We start from the raw sequence: 15,116 nt of genomic DNA, 5'->3' as shown, positions 1-15,116 counted from the left end.
GCATTATGACCTTGCACAGGTCGACAGAAGATGCAATGGACAATATTGTTGTGGGGCCGGGTCTCGGTGGCGAGCATGACCGCTAGATGGAGCAGTAGAGTCGGCTCCACTGAACTTCCGGAATGTAGGTCGTACCTTTCAGATATATCCGAAAGTACGGGTTTCTTACAGGACCATGAATCGCCAATAATTCGACCACCTGGAGTAGGGTTAATTGCCAATTTCAATATACCTAAGTATCCACGCGGCAAAGCTACCGGGGAATTCACACCCTCGGCAGGCCTCGAGCGGAACGAGCCGTTACCGTGCTCGAACCGTGTGCAACCCGAGCGGATGGTTACCGAGGCCCATTGGTCCAAATGTACAACGATGGTAATGGCCTGCCTAATTCCCGTTCACAGCGCGGCAAACCAATGGCAGAAAGGACAAGGACGAGCTGGGACATTCACCAATAGGGGTATTTATTAACAGTAATCGGGGGAACGAGGAGAGCACGTAAGGGCAGAGTTATCACGACTAAGCAATGGTGAATAATGTACAACAAAAACACTTAACAGCTCAACTTATAGACGGGCCCACACACACACACACACACACACACACACACACACACACACACACACACACACACACACACACACACACACACCCAAAAAAGAAAATGGACTCACCGGGTCTTTATTCGGCTCTCCAGCCGAGGAGGATAGTTCGGCTGAGAGTCAGGACGGCTGGCTACCTGGCCGCGAGTGCGCGGCTGGTCATCCACCCCTTCCCGGAGCTCCGGTCCCCAAAGGACGGACCAGGGCAGCCGAATCCAGAGGAGGCGAGACGAGGTGATCTCCCTTGATGAAAATCGTCCGCTCGCTGTAATGCGCCAGACGAGACACCTACGAAGCACGGGATGCAATCCGCCGCAAACCCAGGCAGACATGCTTCAAGACACCCAGGACGCAAACTCTCTCCACCCATCCCGACAACCACAATTTCTCTTCAGGAGAGAGGGGCTTCTTCTCCTGGCCACTCGCCTCCTGATTGGTCGGACCCATCGCGCGATTCCCTGGCCGTCTCCCATTGGACAGGCCCACGGTAGGCGGGGCAACTCCTGCCCTTCCGGGTGGAGTCCCGATCGGAGGCGTTTGTAGCTCCGCCTACCTCCTCATCTCCGACCACGTGCGTAATGGCAATGGTGCTGAGTGGGAGACGGGGCGGGTGAGACGCCCGCTCCTTGCCGATTGGCCAAAGAGGGACGCCATGCTTATGTTAGACTCCACCCACACGCGCGCTTACTCGCCGGCGAACAAAGAGCGCGGACAATGCCGAAAGCAGAGTTGTGAAAGCGATGTAAAAATCCTACCTGTAAAATAACTGCGCAGCGCACGTACACTTAATTCCCATTTGACATAGGGGACGGGACCCTAACAAGAAACACGTACTTACCGATATAACTGATCTATAGGACCTGGCTGTTGTGTGCAGTAAGCTTCCAAATTCGTAACAATATGTCCCAGTTTGTGTCCAGGAAACTGCAAATTTTGGATGTGGAAGTGTCACGATGTGGGATGGAATTGCTGAAACCTTTCACACCAACTTAATCAGTATCCATGGTAATCTGATGGCAAATTGATACAATAATGTGATTTCACAGCACCATGTGTTGCCTATCCTTCAACAACATGGTCCAATAATCATATTTATGCACAATAATGCCCCTGCTCCAAGTGACAATTGAACAAGAAACGTTCTTGCCAATGCCAATGCCAACGTTGATGTCATGACACTGGCCTGCCATCTTAACAGATTTATATCCCATTGACTATCTGGAATATCATTGATCATCATGTTCGAAATCTGTCAGGACAGCCACAGACCCTCGATGAGCGAGAACAGGAGCTACTTGGGGTGTGGAATGCCATACCCCAGGCTCAGATTCGAGTGTTCATACGGTCAATGTGATGATGGTACAATGCAGTGATTGCTGCCAAAGGTAGACATACCTTTATTGAGATTGTTCCACGTTGGATCCTTATGTCAAAACATTCGCCACAACACAGCATTATGTGATTATGTCACAATCAAATGGACATTTAATTAATCAGAACTTATAGATGAGATAGAGACATTGATCAACTAACACTTTATCTGCAGAAGCAGATAGACCATCAGGATAGCTTCTTACTGTTTCCAGTTTGATCTATTTTTCCTTTAATCCATTATATTAGACTTACAACTTCAATGGTTGACATGCAAAGCACAAAGGCTGAACAACAAGCGAGTGCAGAGTGACAAACTATCTTTTGAAAAGATAGCGCCATGAACAACAAACGAACCAAATGAGGTGAACATATTTGAACTCAGGACATGAATGCAATTGACAAGAAAAGATCAACACAATTGAACCAAAATAAAACATGCTCACATAATAAAACAACAACATCTCCTCTTCCTGAAGGTCCTCTTCCACCACAAATACCTCAAGCAACTTCTTTAACGGCTCCATTTTCCACCTTCTTGCGAAGTCGGTTGGGAAAACTTACGTCCCAAGTCTCTCAAGAACCGGCTGGTCAGGCAGGCTTGACATTTGACGAAAGGTGGCATAAATTTGTTAACTCTCCAGAGTGCCCACGATAATTCACCCATTATTCATTGCAGGACACCATGTGATCTCTCATGTCCACCAGTTAATGCTAGCATATGGAATGGAACACCCAGCTTAACATCCATCCATAAGGGACAGTGCACTTTGTGATGTTATACCTTGGGGGCAAAGCTTCAATCCAGCTCTCACAGTTTATAGTCCAGTAGGGAATTTAATCCTTGCTAAAAAGCTCAAGGGTGAGTGTTCTACCTCTGCACAATACAGGTGTCAGACACTCCCCTTACCTGAAGGTACTCTTGTTTACTCCTTTTGCTCCACTGCACTGCTCCTTTGTCAGAAGTAAAATGTGGACTAGTTAATCACGCTGCCTTTTCAAACAATCAAGGGAATTATGCAAAAAAAATAAAAACCTTAATGATTGTGCTAGTTATTCCAAACAAATTTCTCCAATTTCACAAAACAGCTCCCAGACCGAAATAAAACCACGAGGCACAATCTGATATATATATATATATATATATATATATATATATATATATATATATATATATATATATATATATATATATATTCTTGAAGGATTAGGTATTAGGTTAAGAAAGTGGCCTTTATGACGTATGCAGCGCCTGGCATGTTACTACAAAGTCAGCTTACTGCCCTCTCGCTGAAACTTCCAAACAGGCGAATAAATAGCCTTCCAAGTTACAACCCTGGCTGTGCGGAAATTCAAGGCAAAGAAGGAGGGGAAAAGAAAAAAAAAACACTTTATGATCCTCCACGACGTCGAGAGTTCCGTGCGGAGCCTCTGTAGGCGAGCTGTGTAATCAGGGACTGTGGGCTCGGGGGGGGGGGGGGAAGGGGTAAGAAAGTTCCATGTTTTTCCACGTCCGTGGCCAAAGCAGCCTTTTCGCCTCCGCTTTGCATGTCTGCCTGGCCCGGAGCGGCGGTGTAACCCGAAACCAGTCGGCAGTGGGGACAACTTGGCCTTTTATCGTGAAACCTGTTTGAACAGCGAGTCATAGCTAACTCTCTGTTTCTCTCTGTCTTTCAATGTCTGTCCATTTCACTCATTCTCTCCCTGTCTCAGTCTGTCTCTTGAACTAGCAATGCATCAATCATGTTTTCTAATCTTTTGATGATGAATAATTCAATTAATCAATCATCCAATGACTGTGAGTGCAAGACTCACTGGTCTGTTACACTGTGCCCACCCCAACCCCTCGAAGTGCTGGGCCATGGTACCAGCCAATGGAGAACTCCATGAATTGATGATCGTTTAAATAAAAAATTATAATAATAATAATTTGAAGTTGAGATTTCTCTCGTTTGGTCGGTCCATGCCTTCATTATCGGTTAATCCCCTGACTTCGATTTCAGTTTTCTGGTTGGCAAATTTCCACTTTTACTTTAGATTTAGTTTCTTTTGTTTCTGTTCATCATTGTAACTCCCTGTCTTTTATGTCCTAATTTAATGACATTCTGCATTATTTCATCCACTTGTATTTATTTGTGTTAATGCATTATTTCTTTCTTTTTTTTTTTGAGTGTGCAGACACATTTGTAATTTGCTGACCACTAATGTCACATTGTTTCCTGGACTATAAGTATGTACCCTGGGGGTTGTTTATTTGCTTTAAATTACTTGGGCTTTGTGTTGTCTATATAAGGTTGTGGTTTGCTTTGGTCAGGAGGACACAGACTTTGACAGTTGTGATGTGTCATGCATATTTAGTATAACCTCAAGGGGGTGTTATTTGATTAGGAAGCTGTAGCTCTAAATGGTTGTACACTTATAACTGTGAGTTTTGTCGATTTATTTCTCTTTGCAGTCAAACCTGTTTTCAAACTGCTGTCCTGATGCAATACCAGGAAGGGAGTGCTGAATCTCAACGTACAAAGCATTGGAATGGAGACTTAAAGCCAGTGGTCCTGTCTGTATTTATGTTATGGACCTTAAAGATCCCACATTTTCATTGCAAAAGAGTAGGTCGCATTGTATACTTGTAAATCCCTGCCTATAAGCGAACGGAAAATATGATATGCAAGTTTTGGTTCCTCCAAGCATGAGGATCGTCTTTCGATACAAAACAAAAGGAAAAGAGATGTGGGTATTAAGTTAGGTGACGTCAATGTAAAAAAACAGAGATTGGGTGCCCTAGTAGTGAGGGCACTGACCAAAGGTGGATTCAAATCCGACTGAAGAGGATTGGAGTTTGGGTTTTAGAAATCACACTCGTTTCGGAAGAATGATCATGTCATGATCGGCTTGGCGGTGTGAAAACCCAGCTGACTCATAAATGACCTTGAGAGAGCAGTAACCTGCATGTCTGTCCTGGTCTGATCTACATGTGATGCCAGTCCACACTTTGGTGGACCTTATAGCAAAATGCTTATGCCCTTAAGGCAGCTGGAACGGGGACTGAAATTCTAGGTATGAAAAGGTAGCACTGTCCAAATTCCTCCAAAAGGAATTAAAAACAGGATTTAGGATTTAATATTGGATATGGTGCCATATGATAAACCCTGGACTTGGATCAAAAATAGAAAAAAATACTTTAACGACGAAGGTTTGGCGCCATCTGCCGTGGATCTCAGTGATTGGACTTGGATGTCAGCATTTAAACGAAAGCTTCAACCGCCACTCCACTCCACTGCCTGTACATACCATACTTTCTTTTAATATGGTGATACAGAATTTCGCAGTACGGTACTCAAAATAAAGCCTTCACTATATGCTCTTGCACAACATTCAACACTTCTTTCTTACGTATGTGTACATCAAGCACTACAAATCTACAATGACATCCCTGCTATGACAATTTGACATATATTTTTTTAATTGGTGCCAGAGGCCTCCTGTCCCCTGTGTGCAATTCTTGTTACACTCTGGGTGACCTTTCAAGTCTCAGTTATTCCAAACAGGCTGCACCGCTTGGCAGCATTAGCCTCGTTTACACTGTCCCTCAAGGGCAGGGGAGAGCGGGACAGCTGGGGTGAGTGACCGTGTCAGTGTAATGGCATTCTAAACATACATTCTGACATAAATATTGATCATAAACACATTTTTACATGTAACATCACAAATGTCTCCGTTCTCCCATACTGCGTGCAAGCTAAAATGGCAGAACCTTCTCTTTTTAATTATGGGCTTAAAATCTATAACTTCACTCATCACATTTTTACTTTATATTTACAATTAGTGACGAGCCCCAACAAACATTCGAAAGTGCTATAGAATAATTGCAATTCGTTCCAATTAAGTTGTACGTACAACGTATCTCAGCAACAACTAATTCACAGAACATCAATTCACTGCTGAACAAAATCGTTCATAAACAATCTGACACATCCTCTCCGTTTACTATGCTCTTTCAATATAATTTAATGATAAAACTCTTTCTAACTACTGGTTCACTCACACACTCACTGATATTAAAGATCGGTACCTTCCGGATGACGGAAATATACACAAATTCTCCATGTTGATGTGTATCATGTAGCATTGCTCCCAAAGGGAGGAGGTATTACAAGTCTTAACTAGAAGAGCACTCGGTAGAGCGCATACCTCTGCCATGCAATGCCTGATCCACGAGAACATATTGGGCCCAATACATTTTTGAAATATCATGCTATATATAATTTTTGGCCCTATCAATGGTGAAGAATCACTTTAAAAATTAAAGAATTCTCGTAACCAGATCCAGATTCGCATCTTCAACAAATTTGAATGAATTTGTCCTTGCTACACACACAACGTGTCCACTAAGTTTCGCCCGAATCCATCCACAACTTTTTGAGATGTCATGCTATATATCGGTTTAGCCCTAACTCTCAATAGTTAAGAATCACTAAAAAATTATCATATCCGGATCCGGATCCAGAAATTCACCAAAATCTAATCAGTTCGTCCTTGCCACGCACCCAACTTGTCCATAAAATTTCACCTGGATTCGTCCACAACTTTTTGAGACATCCTGCACACAAACAAACCGACAAACAGACAGACAAACAAACAAGAAGACGTCGTGCAGAGCATGATACTTGCAAAATCCATAAAACAAATTTGACCTCAAAAATAATGGGTGGTTGAATTCAATGACCAAATATGCAAATCCTCTTCAAATTTCAAGTTAATTGGATGAAAAATGTGTATCGTGTGGCACCACCTGGTGGAATCTGGTATTACAAGTCATAACTGGAGAGTTCATAACTCATAAAACACCTTACCCTACACAATCCTGATAAATAAGGACAAGCGCTGGGTTGGTGAGCAGCAAATTTGATAGTTATAGATGATGGAAAATGCCTTAATATTTTGTCCAAGTACTACTAAATGGAAGGGGTTTTTTTGATAGTGCCAAAAAGGTGATTTGCGTTCTACAGTGTTCAAGCATATAATTCAATCGAAATAAAATAAAAATTTTAAAGGTTGCAGAAAAAAATGTTCGGACGTTTTACCGCCTTTGACGCAACGTCTTTTACACCACATTATTTAACCTGCTATATTAGTTATTTGTGCCTTTTCTTTGTGTCTTTTATGACATCCTTAAAACCAGTAAGTTTCCTGTTTGGAATGATTTTCAAGCAAGACAGGCAGACAGAGGAAAAATATTCTCACTGCTCTCTGCGCATTCATGATCGGGACGAATTCAGAGCCAAAGTACTGCTAAACTACAGGTTTGTTTTTCAATTAGTGTTCAAAATTTAACAGGCAATTGAAATTAAGTTGTTCCTCAGTCATAAACTGATGTTTGCAGACAGACAGACGGACAGAAGTGAACCAATTGCTTAACCATGCTTTTTGCTTCGCGTGCGTGGAGTAATAAAATATGCCATGCCCAAATAGTGGGGGAATTAACCTGTCTGTTAGGAGGGGCTCTTTCCTCGCCTAAATAAATGTACTTAAACCAAGCCACGAGTCACTAACTGAGACTCGGGATTAGTCCAATCAACACAATTTAATTATTCATAAAACTTTATAATACCGCTTAATTACATACATAAATCAACTACTTGCAGTAAAATAAATAAACTGTACAACTATATGGGTAATATGTCCTCCTAAGTCCTCAGCTACCCACCCTAAATGTACATGCACCTCTTGGGGAGTCTTCTTTTTCAGTCAATATGTTTCAACGAGCCTTATCGAAGTCCTGGAACTCTCTTGTGCTGCAAAATCATGATGTCATCAGTAATTGCATGGCCCATGAGTATTCTAGAAGCACCCAGCATTCGGTAGTACCGGGATACACATAGGTCCCAGGTTTGTAAATGAGGATCCACCCAATCCAACCATAGGTCTCAGCATTTCTAGTGCCATTGCATAATTTACCATTGCAGTTGTCTTTGTGGTGGCACATCCATATATTTTGCAATGGCGCTATCGGGAAACTTTTCCTGAATGAGGACCTTGCATTAGTTTCTGCTTCAAATGTCAGATTGTGTTCTGAGATATAACATTTGGATAGCACCGTAGCATGAGTCAGTTTGTCCATGTATCTGTCATGTGGAATAAAGTTATGGGCTGACGCTGCTTGACCATCTTTGACAGCTTTAAATGTTCATTCCCATACTAACTCAACTTTGTCCAATAAAGATGCCTTTCTACATCTCTCTTGCCTTGGTAAACCACTACAAAGTTACTGTTACACACCTAAAATAATGAAACAATAATTATAATAATATAATTTATGTGTAAAACAAAAAATATTACATGCGACTACGACATTAAATTTATGAAAAATAGGTAAACCATGGAAAATATTTTTCATCTTATTCGAGTTCAATTTCAAAGATGTAATATTGTTGTAGTGCCGCGTTCGGGGGCGGGGAACGACCGCTAGATGGAGCAGTTGGGCCGTCTCCCCCCCAAACACCCAGAATTGAAGGTCGTCACTCCGGATAACTCCGAAGTCGACGGGTTGCTTAATGGACCGTGGACGCCAATATTTCGTCCTCGCGGTTATGGTCTTTTTGTCGAATTCCAATTTACCTAATTAGCCGCGCGGTCTCGCTACCGGGGAAGCCACACCCTCGGCCGGCTTTGTCCGAACCGAGTCGCTGTTACCGACTCGGATCCGGCGTAACCGAGCGGGAATTACCAAAGCCGCGTCAGCCCAAATAACAATTTGCGGCACAATCGGCCTCCCTAATTCTCAAGCCTGAACCATACTGGGTCAATGAAAGAAAACGCAGACAACGAACTGGAACATTTAACAGTTATTTATTTACAATAGGCAATAGGGAGGGAAACACAGAGCAGACTTAATCACGAATATAAATGCAGGCAAATGTACAATGGCAATCACTTAACAGTTTTACTTACAAGACTGGCGCCACACACAGACACACACACCCAAACAGAAATGGAGCTGGCTGGCCTTTATTGGACCCTCCAGCCGCGGAGGATAGGCAAGCTGGGGGTCAGAGTTTGGTCGGGTACCTGGCCGCCTCGTGCGGTTTTACCGACCCGCACTTGTGGAGCTCGGAGTCTGTGGAAGGGAACGGGGATTCCAGCTTGAGGGCTCCAACACAACCCACAATGGTGGGACTCGAACCCACAAACCAGAATCCAACGAGCGCAGCCAGGATCCTACGAATGACCCGGCCAGCCACGAACGATGACTGATGACCAGGAGAGCCCAGCAGAACAGAAGCAAGGAATGGCCTCCAAGGAACCACACACACGCCGGATACAGCTCACGATCCTTCTTATCCCTCTCCCACGCGGAGTGGAGGGATCTGCTCTCGGGTAACTCGCCTCCGGATTGGACGGGGCGTTTTCGGATGTCGTGGTGGCCAGCCGTGATTGGAGGAGGAGGGCGTGTCAGCGTCTCAGTGCTCCTCCCCTGAGAGAGGCTCTTCCTACTTCCCCAGTGTCGAGAGGGGAGATATTGTTCTTTGATGAAGCGGAGTCAGAGCTCAGGCGATCTCACCCCTGGTTGGACGAGAGGAACATTCCATCTTGCTGGGGCGGAGTTGGCCTTGAAGCGATGGAAACTCCGTCTACGTTCGTGGCCTTGAACACGTGCGTTATGGCGCCGTGGTGTGAAGGTTGGGCGGGTGGAGTGCTTGTTCGCCCGCAGAGTGGGAGGAGGAGTGGTGTGAGGGGGTAGATTTAAAGATGTAAAAAAAACCTGACTATAAAAGAAATCCGCAGCGCACACATGAAATTAACCCATTAGACATGGGGGAGAGATTCTAACTATCCACATATACTTAACGAAATAACTAAACTTTGGGACTGCTGTATGTGTGAATGCGAATGGTTTCCAGATTCGTAACAATATCTTGTGTGGAAATATCCTAAATCGATCCCAAAACAAAAGTTGTACTTATCGAACACAACGTCTTCTTACTGTCCATAATTTAACCATTCTCACTGGAGGTTAGTGAATGAATGAACTCTTTTTCGCTTTTTGGTGGAGTTGCCAGCAAATTATTGTATCATTGATCACCAGAAATTGAACGATAATGATAAAAACCAAATAAAGAAGCCATTGAATGAAAAGTGCGGTGCCAATCGTACCGTGGCCGTTGCCTTCCCAGAAGTAGTGAGGAGAGGAATTTGTAATTTGTTCACGGTTCCGGAGATAGCTCACCTTCTCTTCGCGAGACACCTTGGGATCCTTAACGTCCACCAACTAATTCTTGTAGATGGGATGCCCAGTTTAATGTCAATTCAAGGGAAGGAATATACATCGATGAACCACCCTGCTTGTGAAACACTAGGATGACAGTTTGTAGCTGAACCAACATTTAAACCCAGGCTAGACAGCTTAGTGGTAAGTGTGCGTGTATGTCTAGGTCATCCTACCAGCCTTACACAGACAACGTGGATTGGCACCCCGTTAGCTCAATCGAACCAATGAAGAGGTTAGCCATTCACATTACCTCCGTTTAACTGCACGTAAGATTCAGGTCATGTACGATGATGGAAAGAAAGGCAGAATGAGGTAAAATTTCAAATGAACTAAATAAATGACCATACACCCACAAATAATCTGCAGGTTCTCCCACAAATGCACATGGCTCGAGGAGATGCGCCCTCCCGTGTGTGCATTTACTAGAATTGGGTGGGAGGGGAAAATCACTTTTGCATTATAACATGGTGAATCAACCTTCATATTGTTTGTCTCGACTATAGAGGGTTTTGCAGAGCTATCCCATAATAGCATGCACACCGCCATGCCGGTTGTATTCACCTCCCCTGCAATGACAGCATCAGTTGCTCTCCAATCTATCAAATAATTTGCAACTTACAACTACGCAAGCAAAATATTCCATGAGACGTTGTGTCACCGGTTCACGATACTTTTTCACAATGTTCCAAATGCGAAACTCAGAGTTCACGTGACGTGCATTCTACCACCGCAACACATGCAACATTCTCAGTACACAAACTGACACACACACACACACACACACACACACACACACACACACACACACACACACACACACACACACACACTAAAATGTTGTACATCAACACAAACTATCCAGAAAACATTCAGAACATTGACCTCATCACCATCAAATATTCCACATTACTCCAATGTAAACCAGCTTCAGGCACAATGAACAAATATACTTTAGAAGCACAGTCAGACATTCATATACAGGATATAGCAGTCATATATTCCAATAGCAAACCAAGGATCCTTAAAAGTTCAAGTCGCAATCATACAAGGGGCCCTCAAACTTAAATGATGTTTACTCGTGAGACTTAGACCGAGGTTCCCCGATCCTCACGGAACTAAATGGTGTTCACAAGGGGACCCTTAGAACTTCTCTGGCACAGTTCTGCAACTGGCTTTTCTCCTGCCAAATGATTCAACTCAATTCCTCAAGACTGCGTCACCCAAAGAGACACAGAGACAGGATGTGCGGCTGCACAAGTCCGTAACACAACAAAAGGAGAGGGGAACAGAACCCGTAATTGTTTCCCTTTACCTCTCCTTAAGTGGCCACTTGCGTCTGCACCACTGAGCCAGCACTGTTCTGATCTCTTCTCAAACAGATTTGTTAACAAGTCATTAGGTTTCCTGTCCTATCCCTGCTACATGTTCCTCTTTGGGGAAAGCTTAATTTTTGTTTTTCTACTCCAATTCACAAATTACTTCCCATCTGTTGAAGTACCTGTTACGTAGATATTGCATATGTATTCAGCACATGTCCCTCTGTCGGGAGAATCGCTATCCTTAAGCTTCTTTGGAGTATTTTCCATTTTTATACCTTATTCCACTCTCGCTTTGAGTACTAGGCAGTCCTCAGAACACAATTTTACTTTGGTGTTCCTATTGCTTAGCTCATAGCGATGCTTTCCTCGTTACCGCCCCTGGCTCTCGCAACCTTGGTGTGCCTACTACCCCACATTGTCACTTGCCCTCGGCAGATTTAACCTGCACCTCCTGCCAACCCCTGACTCAGCGTCTTGTATTTTTTTATGCAGTGCCTCCGCCGTTTGTTGACTTGGCAGTTTTACAACTCTCTACGCAACGCCTTTCGCCACCGCCTGCGACTCGGTGATTTATTACTGCTGCCAAGATGTTAGACCATATAAAAGAACTACAAGTCCCTTACTTCTATTGGAGTTCTTGCTCCCCACATCAGGCAATCCCGACACTATCCCGACACGACACCACCTTATTTTATATAACTAGTGCGTGCATGGCCGTACGTGCAAAAAAAAATAAAAAAAACTTTCAAACCGCGTGCCAGAAACAAACACACAGGCCGTTCCTTCACTCCCGCATGCCCGTACGTGCGTGGCCGTACTTGCATGCCCGTACGTGCAAAAAAAAAGAAGAATGGTGACGTCAATCGTGATGTCATAACACCGTGTCCTGTCATTGGTTTGGTAAATAAATGGCCATAACTTGGCAACCACTTGTCCGATTAATATCAAACCTTGAAAAGGCACATCCATAGGGCCCCAACAATATACCTGGCAAGTTTCGATTAGATCGGACCAGTGGTTGTCGAGAAACAGCGGTCGCAGACACACAGACAGACACACAGACAGACACACACACAGAGATTGCTGGAATTATAGATAGACTAGTGCGGGCCCGTACGTGCATGCTCGTACGTGCGTGGCCGTACGTGCAAAAAAAAACTTTCAAACCACGTGCCAGAAACAACAACCACACAGGCTGTTCCTTCGCTCTCGCGTGCCCATACGTGCATGCCGTACGTGCGTGCCCATATGTGCATTGCCGTACGTGCAAAAAAAAGAATTGTGACGTCATAGCACGATACAAACAAATGCATATGGAATCCTGTCGTTGGTTTGGTAAATAAATAGCCATAACTTGGGAACCACTTGCCCGATTAATATCAAACCTTGAAAAGGCACATACTCAGGTCCCCAACAATATACCTGGCAAGTTTCAATGAGATCGGACCAGCGGTTCTCGAGAAACAGCGGTCACAGACACACACAGAGATTGCTGGAATTATAGATAGATAAACGATCTCTGTATACTTACCTTTAAATTTCGGTTTGGGCCTGCACAATGTCCACAGAGAGAAATGGGGCAAGCCACCTGGCTACAGCAACACACCTTTTATAGAAAGATTTCAAAAGGTCTCTTACCTTTTCTCTGATCCCCCCCTTTGATGGCAGGTGCTTGCTGTCTGCCCGACAATCGCCCCTCTCCACTCTCCCGACTCAGAAGGCCCTGCTCGCTGCGCCAAGTTTTGTAGTGGAATTTTAGGATATCGATAAATCAGAAAAGACTTTATAGTCCACGATGATCGTTTATTGCATAATACAGACGTGCGGAGCGAGTGCTGCTTCGAAAATCTCCAAGCACTCTCTAACTGTAGACAAAAGGTTACTGAGTTTTATATTATTGCTAATAGGGTGTGGTCTATAATCAAAGCATCATTTATAGGAAAACAAGTTAATCAATGTGAAACGACAAGAAAGCTTTGTAAAGCAAGAATTAATTAAAACAGAAAGGTAAAACAGCTCCATATCTGGCCAGGTGTGCCCTGAGGCAGGATGGGGAAGTCTGAGATCACAGTCTCTGCTCAGGATGTGTGTATAGTAAGAAAGTGTAGCTCTTTGTTCGTACAGATAAGATAAAGACGTAACATTTGCCAAAAGTCCTTGACCATACTCCTAACTTTAAAGCATGTTCAACATTATTTATTAAATTCATCCAAGCACACGTGTTCAACTTTATTTCATTACCCACAGATGTTTCATTTTGACTGTGCAGCCTCATGCGTGTGCCAAAGTATGAAGCCTCGGCATAGTGTCAGCTGTGTGCTTATATCTTCTTTATTTATTAGACATCCTATGGACGTATATGAACACTCGTTTTACTCTGCACGCGTTACGCATCACATGCAGCAAATTTCACCTCTCTACACCTTGTATTGATTGTTATTTTTAAAAGCGCTTCTACACACCACCCTTGAGGCTTTGTTTGCAAGTCATCATCTACAATTCCAAAAGAAGAGATGTAATTACTCTATTATGGAAAATGGTTTTTGAGTTTTTTTTATCCTTAAAACCTTCATTTTGGTAAGGGGCCACAATTTATCGACCAAGCTGTGAAGTTTTCTGTTCTCAAAGTTTTGTGCCGAGGGCTCTCTTCAGGATCGTCACTGAGCCCCTGACAGCTTCCAACTGCAGTTTGTTTGTAGTAATATTCCCAGGGATGGTTTTTATTATCTCTGTGAGGTTCTTCTTCATCATACCTGTAGCTCCAACTATCACTGGTACAAGTTTGACATTCTTCAGCTTCCAGGATTTTTTCACTTCTTTCTTGAGGTCTTGGTATTTGGTCATTTTATTGATTTCTGTATCGTTTAGTCCAAAATTGCTGGGATTAACACCTCAATTAGCAATGCCTTCTTCTCTCTTTTTTGTACCTAAATATGATATCTGGTCGCAGTGCTTTGTTTTTGATGTTCACGCTCGATGGGATCATGAGGTTGAACATGAGCGGTACTTCTATGTTTTCAGTGATTTATTTTGGTTCATGTTCCCACAAATTTTCTGAAACTATGAAAGTTTTTGCAGATGTGTCAGTGGATTACTTTACAAACTCTGATGTGTCGTTGTGTGTACAGTTGTTCTGACATGAGTTTTTTTTTTTTTGTAGTATGTGTGTTCAGTCATAAAGCATTACCCATCATTCTCTTTGCTCACGCCACCTTCACCCCTCACCTTTCTATCTTTTGCACCCCTCACTCCCAAAGTGTATAGCAATGTTTGGTGAGGTGTCACTATCCCCCCCCTTCCTCGCTCGTTTCCCCTTCCTAGCTTCAACTCCCTCCTCCCTCCGTCCTCTCCTCTCCTCTCCCCTCTGTCCTCTCCTCTCCCTTCTGTCCATCCTCTCCCCTTCCCTCCCCTCTGTCTTCTCCCCTTTCCTCTGTCCTCTGCCCTCCCCGCTGTCTCTTTTCCCTCCATCCTCTGCCCCTCCCTCCATCCTTCCCCACATCCTACCTGCCTCCCCTGCCCTCTCTTTAACTCCTCTCTCTCCCCTCCGTCTCTCCTCCT

The 15,116-nt window shown here is 43.8% G+C and overlaps 1 protein-coding gene across 2 annotated transcripts in view; it reads left to right on the top strand.

Annotated features, from left to right (window-relative positions):
• The window catches only part of LOC147034261 (uncharacterized), a 231,089-nt gene extending 222,903 nt beyond the window's left edge, over window positions 1–8,186 (top strand). For both annotated transcript variants that reach the window (XR_015057726.1, XR_015057730.1), the window contains one exon: window positions 4,426–8,186. The gene's annotated coding sequence lies outside the window, so the exon portion shown is untranslated. The remainder of the gene's footprint in view (window positions 1–4,425) is intronic.
• The last annotated feature ends 6,930 nt before the right edge of the window (window positions 8,187–15,116 follow it).

This window comes from Eptatretus burgeri, chromosome 1 (assembly GCF_056783735.1).
Source record: "Eptatretus burgeri isolate ZD-2024b chromosome 1, Ebu_testis_v1, whole genome shotgun sequence".
Taxonomy (NCBI): domain Eukaryota; kingdom Metazoa; phylum Chordata; class Myxini; order Myxiniformes; family Myxinidae; genus Eptatretus; species Eptatretus burgeri.
Note: the sequence above shows the minus strand (reverse complement) of the source record. Positions and strands in the feature narration are given on the sequence as shown.